Source organism: Anabrus simplex, chromosome X, assembly GCF_040414725.1.
Source record: "Anabrus simplex isolate iqAnaSimp1 chromosome X, ASM4041472v1, whole genome shotgun sequence".
Lineage (NCBI taxonomy): Eukaryota > Metazoa > Arthropoda > Insecta > Orthoptera > Tettigoniidae > Anabrus > Anabrus simplex.
This window is the reverse complement of record NC_090279.1, coordinates 185,289,933-185,310,490: the sequence shown is the minus strand read 5'-3', so window position 1 is coordinate 185,310,490 and position 20,558 is coordinate 185,289,933. Positions and strand designations below refer to the sequence as shown.

At 39.6% G+C, this 20,558-nt stretch overlaps 1 protein-coding gene across 2 annotated transcripts in view; it reads right to left on the bottom strand.

Annotated features, from left to right (window-relative positions):
• LOC136886163 (transcription initiation factor TFIID subunit 4) overlaps window positions 1-8,234 on the bottom strand; it is a 44,144-nt gene extending 35,910 nt beyond the window's left edge. The window contains exon 1 of one of the 2 annotated variants that reach the window (XM_067158905.2): window positions 8,141-8,234. The gene's annotated coding sequence lies outside the window, so the exon portion shown is untranslated. The remainder of the gene's footprint in view (window positions 1-8,140) is intronic. The other variant, XM_067158906.2, reaches the window with a different exon arrangement.
• Between the last annotated feature and the right edge of the window lie 12,324 nt (window positions 8,235-20,558).

Here is a 20,558-nt window from a genome sequence, read left to right as displayed (position 1 = left end):
CATCCATCTTTATCTTGGTCTTCCAGCTGGTCTTTTACCTGTTATTCTCTTTTCCAAATAAGCACATGGTAACCTTGTGCTATTCATTAATTTAACATGCCCAAACCATTTAAGTCTAGATGACCTAAGTCTTTCCTCCACCGGGCGAGTTGGCCGTGCGTGTAGAGGCGCGCGGCTGTGAGCTTGCATCCGGGAGATCGTGGTTTCGAGCCCCACTGTCGGCAGCCCTGAAGATGGTTTTCCATGGTTTCCCATTTTCACACCAGGCAAATGCTGGGGCTGTACCTTAAATAAGGCCACGGCCGCTTCCTTCCAACTCCTAGGCCTTTCCCATCCCATCGTCTCCATAAGACCTATCTGTGTCGGTGCGACGTAAAGCAAATAGCAAAAAAAAAAAAAAAAAAAAAAAAAAGTCTTTCCTCCATCGATGCATTTAGACGTAGGTTAGATCCGATCTCATCACTTTTCAAATGATCAAGTCTTGTCTTTTGGAGGGCAGTTCTAAGAAATTTCATTTCACAGGCTTGAATCCTACTACAATCCTTTGATGTTAATGTACAGGTTTCCAGAGAATATGGAAGGAAGGGAATGAAATATGATGTTTAGGATCACTTTTGTTCTTTGTGGGACTAACTCATCCCATAGTAGGTGTCTAACGATACTGTGAAAGTTAGAGCCTTTGGTTACTCTGTTTGTTATTTCTACCTCAGCTCTGTTATTACTAGCCATTACACTTCCTAAATATCTGAATTGGTGCACTACTTCAACTTGGTGGTCCTGTATTTTTATGTAGCATTCTGTATTATGTCTGCTGATTTTCAATGCTACTGTTTTTGATGGGTTCAAGTTAATTCCATAATCATCAAACTTCTTACACCATGCATTCAGATTATTTTGCACTCTCTCCTCTGTTTCGTCCCATATTGCCACATCATCTGTAAACACCAGAGCCTGAAGATCTTTATTACCTTTTCCTTTCAGTTCTTTTAAAATTGTATCCATAACTGCTATGAATAGAAGAGGTGATAAGGCATTTCCCTGTTGTACTCCTCTGGTTGTATTGAACCATTCAGAGTGACATCTCCAATACTGACACAGCTTTTGTAATTAGTACATAGCATTTGGATCTTCCTAATAAGGTACTCTGGTACACCAAGTTTTCTAAGACTTTTCCAAATAATTGATCTAGGGACATTATCATACACCTTTTCAAGGTCCATAAAAACAATAATTAGGCCTTTTCCTCTTTCCCAGTGTTTCTCTGCTAACATCCTCAAAGCAAATATCAGACCTGTTGTGCTTCTTCCAGCCCTAATAACAAAAAACAACAAAAATTAAGGTTATGATCTTCTTGCTGACAGTGGGGTTCAAACCCACTATCTCCCAAATGCAAGCCGATAGCCTGAAACCATCAATTAACTTGAGAAACACATAAGTCAGCATTTTGAAAAGACATTTCCTCTTAATTAGAGCACAGTATTGCTTTTCAATTCATATCAAGGGTGAAGTATGAAGTGCTCTGCAATTGTTTTAAATTCTTAAAATGAAACATAAGGGCACCAAGAAGTTTTTTCAATTTTCCGAAAGTAGTAATTCTTGAGTTTTCTCAAATAAAGCATTCCTGAAGAGAAGGCCGAACCCGCCAGTGGTCGGCAATTTTTTATTGCATCTCCCATATTGCCACATCCTCTGTAAACACCAGAGCCTGAAGATCTTTATTACCTTTTCCTTTTAGTTCCTTTAAAATGGTATCCATAACTGCTATGAATAGAAGAGGTGATAAGGCACTTCCCTGTTGTACGGACGGACAGATAGATTATTTCCTGTAAATCAATTCATTCTTTTTCTTTTTTTTGCTATTTTGTTTAACGACGCACCGACACAGATATGTCTTATGGCGACGATGGGAGAGGAAAGGCCTAGGAAGTGGAAGGAAGCGGCCGTGGCCTTAATTAAGGTACAGCCCCGCCTGGTGTGAAAATGGGAAACCACGGAAAACCATCTTCAGGGCTGCCGACAGTGGGGCTCGAACCCACTATCTCCCGATTACTGGACACTGACCGCACTTAAGCGACTGCAGCTATCGAGCTCGGTCAATTCATTCTGTGCCTTTATTTGCTCTGATATATGGTATTAAAATGATCACCCTAATGATACCTTAATAACAAAGTCTATGTTCAATAATTAAATAATAATAATAATAATGTTATTTGTTTTACGTCCCACTAACTACTTTTACGGTCTTCGGAGACACCGAGGTGCCGGAATTTAGTCCCGCAGGAGTTCTTTTACGTGCCAGTAAATCTACCGACACGAGGCTGTCGTATTTGAGCACCTTCAAATACCACCGGACTGAGCCAGGATCGAACCTGCCAAGTTGGGGTTAGAAGGCCAGCGCCTTAACCGTCTGAGCCACTCAGCCCGGCAATAATTAAATAACTGTGCCCATATCTCAGTTTCGGGTGTAGAGCCAACCACTCTACCCCATCAAGTGCCAAGGTTATGGATAATGGAAGCATTTACCTTCTACCCCTCGCAGGGCCTCCATGAAGATACTATGGTCGTCTGATGAGAAGTTGCGTCAGCATGGGGTAAGAGGTGCGAAGGGTAAGCATGGCCGCCGCACATGTACTCATCTCAAGTCTCAACGCCCGATAATAAACATAAGTTCCTTCTGTGGTGACTTGCGAATTGAGGTGCTGTCGTAAAGTTTCAAAGTGGTAGAGCAAATGTGCCGTAGTTACACCTTTACTGTATGTACTGTATAATGAACAGTTTGATAAGGAATATGCATCAATTCAAAAAGCTCGCACTGTCTGGCACGACTGATGTTTGTAGCTAAGAGCATAGTATCTGTTACTCGTGCCGTACCTCATCCCTACAGAACTGTATGGTAAGGTTCATTTTCCTTTACATGTAACCATAGAAAAATGAACACAACGAACATTGTTCTAATGGACTGCATATCCACAAGTGGCTCGGAGGCGTGATCTGTCTTAAGGAACAGAACTGATAAGAAAAGCAATGGGAGATACGAGGTATTGCTTCTTAGGCGACGATATGGAAGATCGTTGAAGTTCACTGGCAGAGAACAACCCAAAATCATTTCACCTAGAAAGAACTTGCAAAGAACTACATGGACTTAGACTTTATATGATAGGTTTCAAATCCCTATGTTTACTACTCCCAGAGTTTTCAGCAGTTGTGTGCACTGAACCCAGTCTATGCCAGCACTGCTGAGGCAAAGAATTCTGCATTTATATTTTGATACTGTTCCTTAGAATGTTTTTAATCAAGTTAAAAAAACTGCAAACAGCTAAATCAAGCTACAGTAAGCTCTTTCGTCGATCTGCTTATTCCACAGCAGTCCAGCTCTCTCCAGCAAGCTGGATTTCCTTGCAAGTGTGAAAGAGAGCTATCCTAGTGGATTTCAAGTTGCTGAGTTGAGGCATATACTTTACGCTACCCTGTCCTGCCGAGGCAGAGCGTGGGCTGTGGGTGTACCTGGAGATTCACAGCACACAGCATATTGCGGTGACAGGTGGTGGTGGTGATGATTATTGTTTTAAGAGGAAGTACAAAGCAACAATCCTCTATATAACATTAATCAGGGAGAAAAAATGGAAAGGATCTGATACTTTGAAAAATGAAGGTCTCAGCCAAACAAAGGCAATGGCCACAAAGGGCGTGAAAATCAAAGACTCCCTAGGCCTCGAAAACCTAATAGTGTCTGGGTCAGAAAAGAACAAGAGTTGACCAAGGAAGGTTGGATAGGATCGCTGAAAGTTAGAAGCCTGACACAAGTAAGTGTAAGCAATGTCAGGACTCAGCTAAGGGCCCCGTGATTGCCAACCCATGCTCCCAAGTTAAGAGCCCCCAGGGCCCCTTTTAGTTGCCTCTTACGACAGGCAGAAGATACGGTTTATGTTATTCTTACGGTGACAGACCAGCTAGCTAGGGTTAGGTAATGTCGAACCACTAATCAGTTGTAACAGTTAACACTCGGAGTGTTTAGCTCCATACACAAGATGGTACAATAAAAAATATCAATATGTTAATAGTACAGTCACTTTCACATCGGCTTACTAATTAAAATAAAAATCATTTAGTTCTTCTTCCGGGTTGAACTGTGTTTTTGCTTTCTATACATCCCGTACAGTTTGCCGACATTTCAAATACATTGCAGTATTCTTTGTCAAGGCGACTGAAATACTCCCACACGATCCGAGGTAATCAGCCTCCCAGGCAGTTAATCACACTATGAGAGTATTTCCTGACGTTGGCTTTATATATCCTACCCTCTCTGGCTGACGTAAGCCCCCTGGCTGTCTCATGAGAATTCTGGAACATTATATGTCACAGCCAGGTAGTGGGACTTGCCCGTGCTGTTATGTAATTAGAGGTTCATCCTGCACGTTTATGTTGAGATCTGCATCTCTTAATCTATGTATGATAGGCATCCAAGAACTGCTAATTTTATATCCTTCTTCTAAATTCACTTTCTTCAGAAATTTCTAAATTAAGATAGGCATCCAAGAATTGCTAATTTTATATCCTTCTTCTAAATTCATTTTCTCCAGAAATTTCAAAATTAAGAATACATAGATTAAGAGATACAGACCTCAACATAAACACGCAGGATGAACCGCTAACAGCGCGGGCAAGTATCACTACCTGGCTGTGATATATAACATTCTAGAATTTTCACGAGATAGCCAGGGGGCTTACATCAGCCAGAGTGGGTAAGATATGTAAGGTCAAGGTCAGGAACTACTCTCATACTGTGATTGCTGCCTGGGAGGCTGATTACCTCCAATCGAGTAGGGATATTTCAGTCGCCTTGACAAAGAATACTGTACTGTATTAGAAATGTTAGCAAACTGTATGGAATGTACACAAAACAACAACACAGTTCAACTTGGAAGAAGAACTAGATAACTCTACACACCGTGGAAGCTTCACTTCTAAAATAGAATCATTTTACGAAATCAATTGTAATTATAGTATTTATTTTATTTTTTGGATTTCAGTATATATAAAGTTTTTGGGAACTATCCATTGATTGACATGGGAATAAACATTTAGATTGCCCAGCAAGAAAACAGCCAAGAACGAAATACAAGAATTTTGTATTCTATCACTGTGTCCGTGTGGGTTTCCCAGTAATGGTGGTAGGGACTGTGAATTTGTGTAGCGTCCTTCTTGTTTTATAGGTGGAGTTTTCACAAGTTCTGTGGCATTCATTGTGAATATAACGGTGCTATTTGTCGTAAGGAATATTTTCCCCCACATCTGCCGTTACTGTACGTACATGCAGTAAGCAACTGAAACTGTAAAACTTCTGCTACGGTAAAATATCTGCTAACTTTTGCTCAGTCAGTTTAGGTTAGGTAACAAAACATAAATTCCAGTACAGTATATTCGATGAAAGCCATGACTGTACGATTATGAAGCATCACTGGATGAAACTGTAAGTACATTGTTTAAAATCTCCTGTAGCTTCTGTTATGATGGCACTGTGAATACCAATTTGGAAATAGTCATTTGGTGGTGTTGCAACTGATTAATTTTATGCAGCTGGAGTAACGAACATGTTCACCACATGCTACTGGTTCCATAAGAGTCCTTTAATGTGCCACTAAATCTGCCAATATGGGGCTGGTGTTCTGAGCACCTCCAAATACCGGTAGACTAAGCCAGAATCAGTCCGTCCCTGCAGTGTAGGGGGCAACGCGTCCGCCTGTCACCCGGCGGCCCCGGGTTCGATTCTCGACCGGGGTAGGGGTTTTTAATTGTAAATGATTGAATATCCCTGGCCTGGGTGTTTGTGTCATCCTTAACGTTTCTTTCCTCACATTCAACACTCGACACTTCCACAATTACACTTACACGCAGGTTCCTCTCAAATGGTGAAAGTAGTGGCAAAAGATCTATCTGTAGAGGTCGACACCACAAATATATATTTTTTTAAAGCCAGAATCAAACCTATCCACTTAGGCTCGGAAGGCAAGTGTTCTACCATCTTAGCTGCTCACTTCAGAAATATATACAAGAGGAATCTATCCTCTACGGCACAAACCAAAGAAGTGATGAGGAGGATAACAAAACCAAGATGTACAGCCTACCAGTTTTATTCTACAACTGTACACTGCTAAGACAACAACTGCACATTCAGGCCTGCATCTGATGAAGCTAAAGCAATTAGGCCTACCAGTGCTTTGTAACACTCATAACATATCAACAAAGCGCGAGCAATATCTTGTATCCCACAATGCCCTTCCAATCTATTATCCTCCTTGAGGCTGGTTGCACCTCTCAGCAACACATGGATGTTCAGTCCATCAGAACATCATTCATTGTGTTAATTTTCCTGTGCTAATGTGTAAAGGAAAATAAACCTTAAATGCATTATACTGTTAGAGTGGATACATACTTCATGAAAATGTACATTCCTACAATATGGTACAATAAGGTTCATTTTCCTTTCTATATTGGCATAGGAAAATGAATGCAACGAACATTGTTCAGATGGACTGCATATCCACGTGTGGCTGGGAGGCGTGACAAGTCTTAAGGAAAATAGTGGATAGGAAGAGCATTGGGTGATACAAGCTATTGCTCGCGCGCCGTCGATATGCAATTTAAGAGGGAGTATACAAGATCTTATTGTACTGCAATCCGCGGGCAGACTGTTGATAGGTGTGCCTCAAGTAAGAGGGTCTATGCTGGGCCAGACAAGAAACGTCACAGCAATTGCTCAAAGTGACCTCCATTGGCACACTAGAGGCAACACAACACAATTTGTCTTCTCCTCCAACTCTGATAAACTGTAATTAACAAACAGTAGTAATGTATCGAACTATACCCTTTGGCTTATTATGTTCATTAACATTGTCCCAAACACCTCCCTGCGTTTTACCATAGGCGACAGACTAACCGTTATAACTTAATTGTGGTAGGAGGAAAACAACACAAACTATTACCAAACATTGAGACAGAGATAGGATGACACAACACATCTCGAGACGCCCAGTTTTTGAAGTTGTCAAGACTAATTAAAACATTAGAGTTGATGTATACTTCAATAGCCTCTAGCAGAGATAAGTAAGAAAACAACAGATAGGGACAACAACAATAAACTAGACAATGTACCGTAAACACCCAGCAACAGTATGCTTGGTCAACAATTATTTGTAGAATTACGCCTAAATGTCAGAAAAGTAATAATTTATAATTTCACTATACGGTACCTAAAGATAGGATGTAACAAGGCAGGGGTCAAAAGGAATTTTGTTTGCTACAAATAAATCCTCATACTGGGGTCAGACTAGATTGGGTTTTCCAATCAATGATAGCTTCAGATAATTTCATTTTTCTCTCACCAATCAATGTGATACGTACATTTAAAAAAATACAAGTACACACACATATTTTACACAAAATGATTATAGTGAGTGATCATCTGCAGCAACATTTTATTTACAACTACCATCCACCAGCTTTATCTAAACACCACCTATTGCATAAAAAGGGTTTCAATGATTATTTTGAAATAACAGTGTGAATAATCATTTAATACTGAAGTCTCTTAAGGAATAAACTAAATATATAATGCTCTTGACTCCAGTTCAAGATCGTTCTTGTGTCAAAACAGTAATCACTTTGGGTCACTAAATTGACGATAGGGCAATATTTAGTACGTGCAACAATAGTATTTATACTATGAGAAGACCATGACAAAACAATGGCAGAATAACAGTCGATGGAGGGAAAGAAGTAACTTAATTCTTCCCAAAAGACTTGTCAACAACAATGTTAGGACAACTGTTTACACATAATTTTCGACCCAGTCCGCAAGGAAGGGACGTCAGTGCCCAATCACAGCGTGAATACGGCGCTTAAATCAAACGCAGATGTAAGTATACTGTGACAAAATGTCAAGAAATAAGAGTGATCAATAATAAGTTGGAGTTTTCTTAGCCGCAAAGCGACCATCTCCAGTGCTATAAGCTGTAATAACACAACAATGCAAGTGATTTAGGATAGGAGACCGCGAATATGAATAATGGCCATGGTACAAAATCACACTTCTATGTTCTAGTCATACATAAATTTCAAAAGATGAAGTAGGACGCCTTACCAGGTTTATTTTTGTGAGCGCCTCTTCTCCGTGTTTTGAACTTCAAAAAATATAGTGACAGTCTGCAACAATTGCGGCTAGGCGCCATGTTGAGTGCTTTCACATATTACTACAAATCCTATCATCCTTTGGAAATTCTTACGTCCTAAACTATCATATTTTTTTTTGAACATGCCCAATATGTAATAATTTTGTTCTCACAAAAAGTGGAGAAGGGTTGCAAAAATGCCAAAACTATTTTAATAGGCGGTTTCATTTTTACGTATTATCTGTTCCCTTTATGATTATATACTGAACCAGACGTTCATTTTTAGGTTAATGGTCGGTTTACTGGGTTATTGCTGTAATTAATGGGAAAAATACAGTGTGGCAATTGACATTTTACGAAATTTCCTTTCCTTAACGTCTCTGGTGGGAACATTATGTATACATCTTCTTTTTTTTTTTTTTTTTTTTTTTTTTTTTTTTTTTTTTTTTTTTTTTGTACAGACTAGACCAAAATGTAGCTTCCATTGAAATCTCAGGCTGTGTTATGGCCGTGACAGAATAGATGATTACAGATTTCCATTTCTGGATGCACAACGCGCAGCATACAGTTTTATCTGACTTGAAATCTACCTTTGAGAAGCCTCAACGTCCATAGTTTTTGTGGAACTGAACTGTGTAAGAATGATTTGCCTGCTAAGTCTTCAACCAGCAGGCTGATTGGAACATTAACTAGCACTACCAAAAGTTATGCGATTAGAGGAGTAAGGTAGTTTGCCATTGCTTTCCTCACGTCGCCAGAAAGTTATATTGTAGGCGCCCTATGAGTAACCCCTCGCATAACATCCAGATGCACTGTAGTGCTCTGGATATCATTCAATCAATCTGTGGGTGAGGACGGTAGAATAACATCCACGGTATCCTCTGCCTGTCGTAAAATATGATTAAAAGGGGCCGCAGGGTCTCTTACTTGAGAGCGTGGGTTGGCGACCACGGGGCCCTCAGCTGAATCCTGGCATTGCTTCCACTTGTGACAGTCCTATCCGACCTCCCTTGGTCACCTCTTGTTCTTTTCGGACCCCAACGGTATTAGGTATCGAGGCATAGGGTGTCTTTCACCACCTTGTCTTAACCCAGATTTTATATCAAGGGAGATAGGGTCACCTTCCCTATTCCTCCACTTGAGTAATTCCTGTCTGGTAATCTGGTAACACTGTAACTACATGTAGGGTAACTACCTCTGTCAGCACATATTAGTCGTACTGTACAATTGGTGCAGTGGATAGAGAATTTGGTTAGCATGCAGGAGGTCGAATCTGGGTTGAGGCTTATGTTTTTTATTTCGTAAATGTAGTCCAGGTGGTATGGTATCTGGTATCTTAATCGTCAACAGCAAATAAATTCACGCCCACCACGTGGAAAGGGCGTCTTTCAAAGCTGACCAACGAAAACGATTGTTCGTCCATTTCTAGGATCGTAGGGCGTCTTTCAAAGCTGGCCAATGAAAACGATTGTTCGTCCATTTCTAAGATCATAGTATGTAAGTGCAAATGGTTTCTAGAGGATCTGCAATCGCTGTGGTTACAGTGTTGCCAGATTGCCACTCTTCAACGTCCTTTTTCTGCCGTATATACTCGCAGGACGAACTTTTGTGAGATGCATTTTTTTATTGCTGGCATGTGAGGAGTCGCGCTGCGGCGCCTGAGTGTGCGAATTTCGGTTCACTCTGTATATAAGAAAACATAAAGGTCCAATAACACTGCCTCGAGAAATTCCCCTCTTAATTACTACAGGGTCACATAAAGCTTCGCCTACTCTAATTCTCTTAAAAATTATTTTCTAGAAATATAGCAACCTATTCAGTCACTCTTTTGTCAAGTCCAATTGCACTCATTTTTGCCTGTAGTCTCCCATGGTCTACCCTATCAAATGCCTTAGACAGGTCACTCGCGATACAGTCCATTTGACCTCCTGAATCCAAGATATCTGCTACCTATATCTTGCTGGAATCCTACAAGTTGCAAGGAGCATTTTATACAAGGCAAAGAGCTGAAAAAATTTTAGTCAATGTTGTGCGACAGCATCAGAGAAAGTGCTTGGGGTTGCTTTATAAACGCTGCACCACTACCTTTTAAATCCGGAATTTAGAGTTTTAAAAATGGCATTAGGCAGGGTTTGAGAGAGAAAGAATTGGGGGATTGTTGAAGGCTAAAATTTAAAATTGATTCTTTTTGGTCAAAAATCACAATATTTCAGCCGTGAATCCCCTTGAGAGCATGGTTGCTCAGTTATATATCTTCTTAAAGCTATCATTTATTTATAACACAACAACGCACAAATGTGAAAATTATATATTCCTTCCTGTATTCCACAATTGCTGAAAAGCGGGTAAGTTGGTCGTGCAGGTAGGGTAGGGTTGCCACCTGTCCCGTATTGTACAGGACATCCCATATTTGAGGTGATAATTTTGCGTCCCGTATTATGAACTGTTGTCATGTAAAAATGAGCGTTTGTATTTTTTTATCTCTAAATATTTTAAAATTCGTATTTGATTTGAGCGCCATTGAAGTTCAAAGTAGCTCCAGTATCTTTTTCTCTTTGGAGCCTCAGTAGAAAGAAAGCTCATGATGTCTCACTATTTGCTGGTAAAACTGAGCATGCTGGGTTATTTACCTCGTCTTCCATTGGCCTCCCATTCCAATTTCTAATGTGATTGTTCATGATGTTTGAGACTAAATCTACGTTAATTGTGAAGTTTCTTGGTGCATCGAAGATATCAGTGTTAAGATGTCAGATGCATCTTACTGTATGTACTGTTAAAAGGGTGGAAGTTAGTTTCTTTTACGAATTTCAATAATTATTTTGTTAATGAAACTAATTATTATCTAATTGAAACTGGTACCTAATGTTTGATTTTCTAGTATTTATGAACTGTCCCTTAGTTTTGTGACAAATGCCGTATTTTTAGGTAAATGTCCCTTATTTCTTATATCAAAAGGTGGCAACCCTAGGTTAGGGGCGCATGGCTGTGAGCTTGCATCCAGGAGATAGTAAGTTTAAACCCCACTATCGGCAGCCCTGAAGATGGTTTTCTGTGGTTTCCAATTTTCACACCAGGCAAATACTGAGACTGTACCTTATTTAAGGCCATGGTTGCTTCCTTCCCACTCCTAGCCTTTTCCTATCCAACTGTCGTCATAAGACCTCTCTGTCAGTGCATTGTAAAACAAATGGTAAAAAACATGTTTTTTTAATTGCTGAAATTGCTGATTATCGTGTTTACTGCACAGAACACACATTCAGTCTATAGAGGGCTGATGGAAGCCTTTTCGTATGCATAATTTATGATTGAAATCATGAAATGCCAGTCTTTTTTTTTTTTTTTGGGCTCTTCAAGCCATTGTTCGGTCCGGTCCAGCTCCTGTTGATCATAGCCTCAGTGGAGTAGAAGCTTAGATCTATTTCCTTTCTTTTCCTTCTTCTCAATTGTAAGAAATTTGTTTCCTGTTTGGTAGAAGGCAGCTGTAGTCGAAGTTCTTCTAAAAGAAAAGGCTCCTGTGCCAGTGCATATCCTATTTTATCAGATGAGTTCGCCATGCAGTTACAGGCGCGCAGCTGTGGGTTTGCATCCAGGAGATAGTGGGTTTGAACTCCACTGTCGGCAGCACTGAAGATAGATTTCCGTGGTTTACCATTTTCACACCAGGCAATTGCTGGGGCTGTATCTTAATTAAGGCCATGGCCGCTTCCTTTCCACTCTTAGGCCTGTCCTATACCATCGTCGCCATCAGACCTGTGTCGATGTGACGTAGAGCAAAATTGTACAAAAAGAAAACAATCCCATTCTGCATGGAGCAGTTTTTTTAAATGCCTAACATTCGTTTGAGAAATCTGGCTTTCATGTTCTCTATGCAATTTAAATCATTTTAATGTGAGATAATCCCTAATTAGTTCCAAACCATAAGTGGTTACTGGGACAACCTTTATTTGAGAAAGGAACATTGCTGTGTTAGATTTAAATGGTACAAACTTTAATACGTTCAAAATGCCAGCTTTCCTTTTCTAGGCACATAATAATGGAAACTAATGAAACAATGAAGTGGGATGTACTGTTTCCTGTTTGTTGTACAAAACTATGGGAATGACATTGTACACACACTAGACAGCATGAATGGTCATTCCTGCGCTGAGCCTGACATTGTGTGTGCGTGCGACTTGTACGATGTATCAGATTCTGACTCGGAAGAAGGCGGTTGTTCTTGTGCAACTAGCCTCACCCAGGACCCAATCTGGAATGAACTACAGTACTACTTTACCAACAGAGCCCCTTACTTCAAGATCCTGCAGTTCTTCCTGAAGAATCCTAGCCGCCTTGAGGAGTATTCTGTCAAATTAGACACGCCAAATGATGGCCAGATAATTTTTGACTACTCTAAGAACTTGGTGGATGATGATGTGAAGATGTTCTTGTTCATGTTAGCTCGTCACAGACTGCTCAGTTGGAAGAGAGTGTTTTTGTTGGAAGGGAGGAAGATATCCTTCTTGGATGATCAACGGATGTTGCACATAGCAATACGTAATCGTTCCAACAACCCTATCTGGGTGCGAGGGGTCAATATTATGGAAGGTGTTTCAGAGAAGCTGAAGTGGATAAGAGAGATAACTGATCAGGTTAGCTGTAGCACAATCTAGACCTGGTTACAGGTTATGAATTTCATTCCGTATTGACACACTTTACAACAAGAAACTTTACTAACAATCCTCCTGTTAATTACATACTGTATTATACCTTTTTTATACACTGATGGTAGGCGGCCTACATGCTGTCAGAGGAAGTGGGACGCGGGCAATATACCACTGCACAATCAGACAAAAGATTGCCTAGTGGTAGTGCTGAAAACTACTCAGTCGCTTCAGAAATTTGCCATGCTCACTTTCCTATATACACTGCTGTATTGCTGAGTAGCCTTGGTGTATGCATGTGGGTATTACAAAGAGCTTGGTTCATGAATTTGTTTTAGGATTGTCATTGTTTTGTATCCGCATGAGTAATTAGTGCCGTGTCTATTATAACATTCTTCAGTTGGCGTGTTTGTAACATGTAATGTGACGTTCATTCATTTCTACTTGCGTTGTTCTATGTTATTATTGTAATAAATATCTTACAATAGCAAACAGGAAGGAAATACAGAGCGAAGATAGAAACATAATCAGGAATGTTCATGAGTATTTTCTGAAGGAAGTAGAAAATAATTGTCCTTTAGTGAGTATGTATATAAAGTGCAACAGTGTGTCTTGGAAGCTTGTCAAATTGTATGCGAACAGTTCAGCATATTGTAAGAGGCAAAGATAGAGTAGTATCGAGTATTCTGGTTCTATCTCATTTCAATCACTGTGCAAACGATTCAAATGAAACTGTATAACACAGGCAATTGACGGATTCGATAAAGACGTAATTAGGAGAACGATCCTCCGGTATTTCGTAGAGGGTGAATACCTAACACTGAACAAGTTACGTGTTACTTGTTGGCTTAAAAAAAGAAATAAACTTTCAATGATGAGTTACTTCATTGTAGATGATACTGAAGTCTATGGGGTTCAAGTATAATATTTTAAAACAGCAACGATGGGAGAAGAATTTTAATGGAGAGAGCCAATATAGTAACAGCCAGAGTAACGATTTTGAGAAAAGTGCATCTTCTGAGGAATAAGGACACTTTAGCCACATACAGTATTTTTTTTTAGATGAGACCTGCATTCATCAGAATTACACTCCAACGAAAATCTGGCAAGATATAAAAAAGTTCTGTGAGGAAAGGTGGACGGATCATTGTTGTTTGTCACGAAAGTATTATACTACATCCAAAATGGAATAAAACTCATCCACAGGCCATTGTTCATTGTTATGGAAGTTATAAGTATTCATATTTTGGCATGAATAAAAAGTATATAATGATATTTCAGCATTCCCACACGTTATAGAGTGTTGCTCAATTTGTGCAAGAGGTTTTTTTTCTTTTTTCAAATATTCGTGTTAAGTACACTTTTCTGACTGGCATAATTTTGTGTTAAATTTGTTTCACATTAATCAATTCTGAAACCAGAATTTGTTCTAATTACCCATATTTACTTGAACTTTGGGATAATTGGAACATTAAAAAACTACAATAAATTTAGATAGGGTAAATAGAACATATAGAACATGCAGAACTAGAACATATGAACATCTGTATATTGTGGTTATGTAGATTTGAACCCAACTTTAACACACGCGTGCAATTTTGGCAACATTGTAGTAGTGCTCTCTGTCCTGCTCCCTCACCGGCCTCTTACGTCACACTGGATTGCTCGCCCCTGCTCGCCACTTGCCCTAACAGCATATAGGCCGCCCACTGTCAGTGTAGAAAAGAGCTATACCATCCATTAAGATAGAGTTACTTCACCCAAACATGTTTCAACTCATTTTTGAATCTTCAGTGGGTTATCAATAAAATATTATCCAGTGCATTCATTCATTCATTCATTCATTCATTCATTCCTTTCTTTTCCATCACAGACTATATATGGAATTCGATAATGAGCTGACGGTTTCGCTCTTATGAGTCAAATAAGCACAACAACATTGACATTTTATTATGGCCTATGCCAACCAGTATGAGGCCACTATCTCAACATGCCAACAGTGACATAATATTGACATAGTGAAGATGAACAATTATGTTTATATTAGACGTTAAGATGTTATTTTAGAATTTTTAGACAGAAGCCCCATTAACTTCACAACATTATTTCTGTATATGTTTTAACAGCTATATCAACCATGACAACACCAAAATAGACTGTTTTAAAACTCCTAATGCATTTTATAAATGATATTTTAAGTGTAACACAATTTTTAGCTATGTCTTAGTAATTTCATTGATAGCTCACTGAAGATGGCTCAAAAATGAGTTGAAACATGTTTGTGTGAAGTAACTTCATAGATGGTAATATGTATTGAACAGGAGGATTGTTAATAAAATTTCTGTTGTAAAATCAGATCTGAAGTATAACATGTCAACATGAACATTTTGGAAAAGAATCCTTAAATCCTTTACAAGTAGGAAAGATCAAAATATGAAGACAGAGTTAGAATTCAAGAGGACAAATTGGGGCAAGTATTCGTTTATAAAAAGAGGAGTAAGATATTGGAATAATTTACCAAGGGAGATGTTCAATAAATTTCTGAATATTTTGTGACAGTTCTAGCGCCTCCTCCCTCTCAGCAGGCTGCCCTTCCTGACGTCAATTGCACAAGATGGTGGCTATACACAGGTTCTTATGGAGAAAGCTGGCACAGAGGCTATTGCACAAATAGGCGGCTATACATAAGCTCTTATGAAGAAAGCTGGCTCAGGGTCTACTGCACAAGATGGCGGCTATACACGGGCTCTTATGAAGAAAGCTGGCCCAGGGTCTACTGCGCAAGATGGCAGCTATACATAGGCTCTTATGGAGAAAGCTGGCTCAGGGGAGACATAGGACTTAAGGAGATGGCCTAGGGGTGATTGCGCAAGATGGCGGCTATACACAGGTTCTTATGGAGAAAGCTGGCCCAGAGGCTATTGCGCAAGATGGTGGCTATAAATAGGCTGTTATGGAGAAAGCTAGCTCAGGGGAGACATAGGACCAGTGGCGGCCGGTCAGTACGTGCTACCGGGCTCCAGCACGTAGCTTGGAACTGTAAGGAATATTATTTATGTACAGTACAATTATCCTGGTGCCTTTTCGTTGTTTTTAGTACGATATGAATTTGTGTTTTGTGAAAATCAGGACGAGCTCTGTCGAACACCTAGCGCCGTTCTCCCGGGGAACAAGGCTCGTGCTCATGTGAAGTGAGCCCTTGCCTGTAGCCTGAAGGAAGCAATACGCAGGTGCTGCCAAGCTTGCAACACTCCTCCTAGCCGGCGGAGAATACCGTAAACCGGGATCAACTTTCACTGATCCCATTTATAGTTACTTCCTCTCCCGCAAGGGGGTAGAATTACTCGATGTCTCCTGCTACCCGGAGCGCAGCGAGGGATCAAGTCGGCCGTGCTTATGTTGAACGTGGTAAGCGAATCTGCCACTAGAGAGTAGCATCGTCTGGGTTCGAAAGTAAAGCATAAGTGGAGGCAATCTATCTCACACATGCTTATTAAAATATCCATCTTCCTTTTGTGTCAAAAATAAGGAATTCGTAGGTGAGTCAAAGAATCTTTGACTGACCCTAAATGTTATCCCGCATTACAATGTAATTTACTCTGATGAAATGAAATAGCGTAGGCCAATGGCTTTTAGTGCCGGAAGTATCCGAGGACATGTTCGACTCGCCAGATGCAGATATTTTGATTTGACTCCCGTAGGCGACCTGCGAGTCGTGATCAGGATGAAATGATGATGACGACAACACGTACACCCAATGATGGTTAAAATTCCAGACCCTGCCGGGAATCGAACCCGGGATCCCTGTGACCAAAAAGGCCAGCGCGCTAACCATTTAGCCATGGAGCCGGACATTTACTCTGGTAACCTAATAGGGGAGGTCTCAATGAATCAGTTGGCAGCTCTTTCAGTTGCTTTGTCCAGTTTTTAATCTCGCGGTTATATTACTGGTGTGTGTTTTTCCTGTCATTGTGTTAGTGCTAAAGTTTGTACGAAGATTTATCAAATTATTTATCCACTGCAGTGTATATAAAGTGAAATTAAATTAGTGTTCTTAGTGGGGATCTATATTCCCACGATTCTATTTGCACTGATGTAAGTTGCGCCATTAGGTTAGTAAAAACAATATTTCTTCAATGAATGATTTATCTCGTAGACAGTTGTCGAAGAATTCATCTACTTCCAAATTAATGTTGTTTTTGTTTATTCTGAGTAATAAATTGCGAGAAAAGTTGTATTATTATTATTATTATTATTATTATTGTTATTATTATTATTATTATTATTATTATTATTATTATTATTATTATTATTATGATTATTAGTAGTAGTAGTAGTATTATTACCAAGTTTGAAGTATGCGTTGTTCATCATGGCAATATGCAGATTTAAAACAGCGTATTTAGCTTGTTTTTTGTAGCACGTAGGACGATTTTTTCACGAGCCGCCACTGCATAGGACGTAAGTAGACAGCCTAAGGGTGATTGCGCAAGATGGTGGCTATACACAGGTTCTTATGGAGAAAGCTGGCCCAGAGGCTACTGCGCAAGATGGTGGCTATACATAGGCTGTTATCGAGAAAGCTGACTCAGGGGAGAAATAGGACTTAAGGAGACGGCCTAGGGGCGATTGCGCAAGATGGCGGCTATACACAGGTTCTTATGGAGAAAGCTGGCCCAGAGGCTACTGCGCAAGAAGGTGGCTATACATAGGCTGTTATCGAGAAAGCTGACTCAGGGGAGAAATAGGACTTAAGGAGACGGCCTAGGGGCGATTGCGCAAGATGGCGGCTATACACAGGTTCTTATGGAGAAAGCTGGCCCAGAGGCTACTGCGCAAGATGGTGGCTATACATAGGCTGTTATCGAGAAAGCTGACTCAGGGGAGAAATAGGACTTAAGGAGACGGCCTAGGGGCGATTGCGCAAGATGGCGGCTATACATAGGCTCTTATGGAGAAAGCTGGCTTAGGGGAGATATACGGTAGGATTTAAAGAGACGGCCTAGGGGCGATTGCGCAAGATGGCGGCCGCATACAACTCCTAGTGCTAGGGCCTCCGAGGCAAGATGGTTGCTATACATTGGTTATATGAGACTAACTTTAAGGATATGGACCAGGAGCTAATGGCGATACATTGTTCTTATAGGCCTAACTCTACAGAGCTGCCTCAGGGGCTCACAACTTGTAACTTATGATGTATTAGTTTGATCAGCCTGACATTCGAGAACTGAGGCAAGGGCTACTATGCAAGATGACTGCTATACTGTATTAGTATAGACCTTAACTAGAGGGCTGCCTCAGGGGCTCACAACTTGTAACTTAAGACCTATTAGATTTATCAGCCTAACTTTCGGGGACTGAGGTAAGGGCAACTATGCAAGATGGCTGCTATACTGTATTAGTATAGACCTTAACTAGAGGGCTGCCTCAGGGGCTCACAACTTGTAACTTAAGACCTATTAGATTTATCAGCCTAACTTTCGGGGACTGAGGTAAGGGCAACTATGCAAGATGGCTGCTATACTCTATTTGTATAGGCATTAACTAGAGGGTCGCCTCATGGGCTCACAACTTGTAACTTATGACCTATTAGTTTGATCAGCCTGACATTCGAGAACTGAGGCAAGGGCTACTATGCAAGATAGCTGCTATACCTTATTCGTTTAGACTCACTCATCAAGACTGTGAATTTTGAATTGTATCTACGTTCTTGAATACTACAAAGAATATTTTAAAACTCGTATATTCCTACAGATAAGCGAACTAACTTCTTACAGTAAATGTGTTTTCAGGAAATTCTATAGCCTAAACAGTTTTTCATAGTATCAAACTTATAGGTTTTACGGCCATCTTTAAAACAACTGTGTTTATTTCAAATACTTTGTTCTACACACGATATGGCTGAAGATGGCCTTTAAATAGGTCAAAACTAGTCCCATTAAATGTTTATTTAATAAACACTATTTAATTTGTATTGAAAAGGTGGAATAACTCACTTATTATTTTATTTGGAGTAATCCCATCTACCGGAGATGAGTGGCAACAGAAGAGAGAAAGCATATCACAAAATAACAATGGTCAATGTAATGTTATTGTTGAAAAGTTTTATGAGCTTTCAACATTGTAGTCCTTCACGTTTAGTTTTCTTCCAACTCTGTGATATTAGGGCATCTAATGTAAAGGTAGTCTTCCTTTCTTTCATAACTCCTTTGTCTTATTCTTCAAGCGATCGTTCTTTTATGATCTTCCGTGGTCAACTCTTGTTAATTTCTGACCCCGAGAGTAATATGTATGAAAGCCTAAGGAATCTTTCATTTTTATGCCCTACATCATTCTTAGGCCGATACCTTCATTTTTCAAAGTGTCGGACCTCCTCCATTATTTTTCTCTGATTAATATTAAATGGAGGAGGATAGGTTACCTAGGAGAATAATGCACTCTATTATAGAGGCTAAGAGAAGTAGAGGGTGACCAAGACAATGATGGTTAGACTCAGTTCAATCAATCAGTCAATCAATACTGATCTGCATTTAGGGCAGTCGCCCAGGTGGCAGATTCCCTATCTGTTGCTTTCCTAGCCATTTACTAAATGATTACAAAGAAATTTGAAATTTATTGAACATCTCCCTTGGTAATTATTCCAATCCCTAACTCCCCTTCCTATAAATGAATATTTGCCCCAGTTTGTCCTCTTGAATTCCAACTTTATCTTCATATTGTGATCTTTCCTACTTTTATATACGCCATTCAAACTTATTCGTCTACTAATGTCATTCCACGCCATCTCTCCGCTGACAGCTCGGAACATACCACTTACAAGTAACAACTCTCATTATTGTTCCGTATTGAAGATGACGTTAGGCATAGATATCAAGGATAATTTAATAAAAAACCACCTATTCAATACTTTCCACGTTTAATGTGGTTATTATCTACATGATTTTATGTAGACTTATTTAGGTCAGGTACATGTTTCACCCATTATTTTGGGCATCTTCAGCCTGTAAACAACCTTTAGGTCAAGGTTTGGGACCTTTTTAACCAATATAAACATACCAATATATACACTATATACAATATATACATTATGTACAATATATACAAACATTAATGAACTCTTAAGATGGGCAGGATAACATAAGTTAATACAGTTAAGTTTTTGGGTCCTAATCTATCTAGTTCATAGATAGTTCATCTAGTTCATAGATAGATTAGGACCCAAAAACTTAACTGTATTAACTTATGTTACCCTACCCATCTTAAGAGTACATTAATGTTTGTATATATTGTATATAATGTATATATTGTATATAGTGTATATATTGGTATGTTTATATTGGTTAAAAAGGTCCCAAACCTTGACCTAAAGGTTGTTTACAGGCTGAAGATGCCCAAAATAATGGGTGAAACATGTACCTGACCTAAATAAGTCTACATAAAATCATGTAGATAATAACCACATTAAACATGGAAAGTATTGAATAGGTGGTTTTTTATTAAATTATCCTTGATATCTATGCCAACATACCACTTAGTCGAGCAGCTCTTCTTCTTTCTCTCAGTTCTTCCCAACCCAAACATTGCAAAATTTTTGTAACACTACACTTTTGTTGGAAATCACCCAGAACAAATCGAGCTGCTTTTCTTTGGATTTTTTCCAGTTCTTGAATCAGGTAATCCTGGTGAGGGTCCCATACACTGGAACCATACTCTAGTTGGGGTCTTACCAGAGACTTATATGCACTCTCCT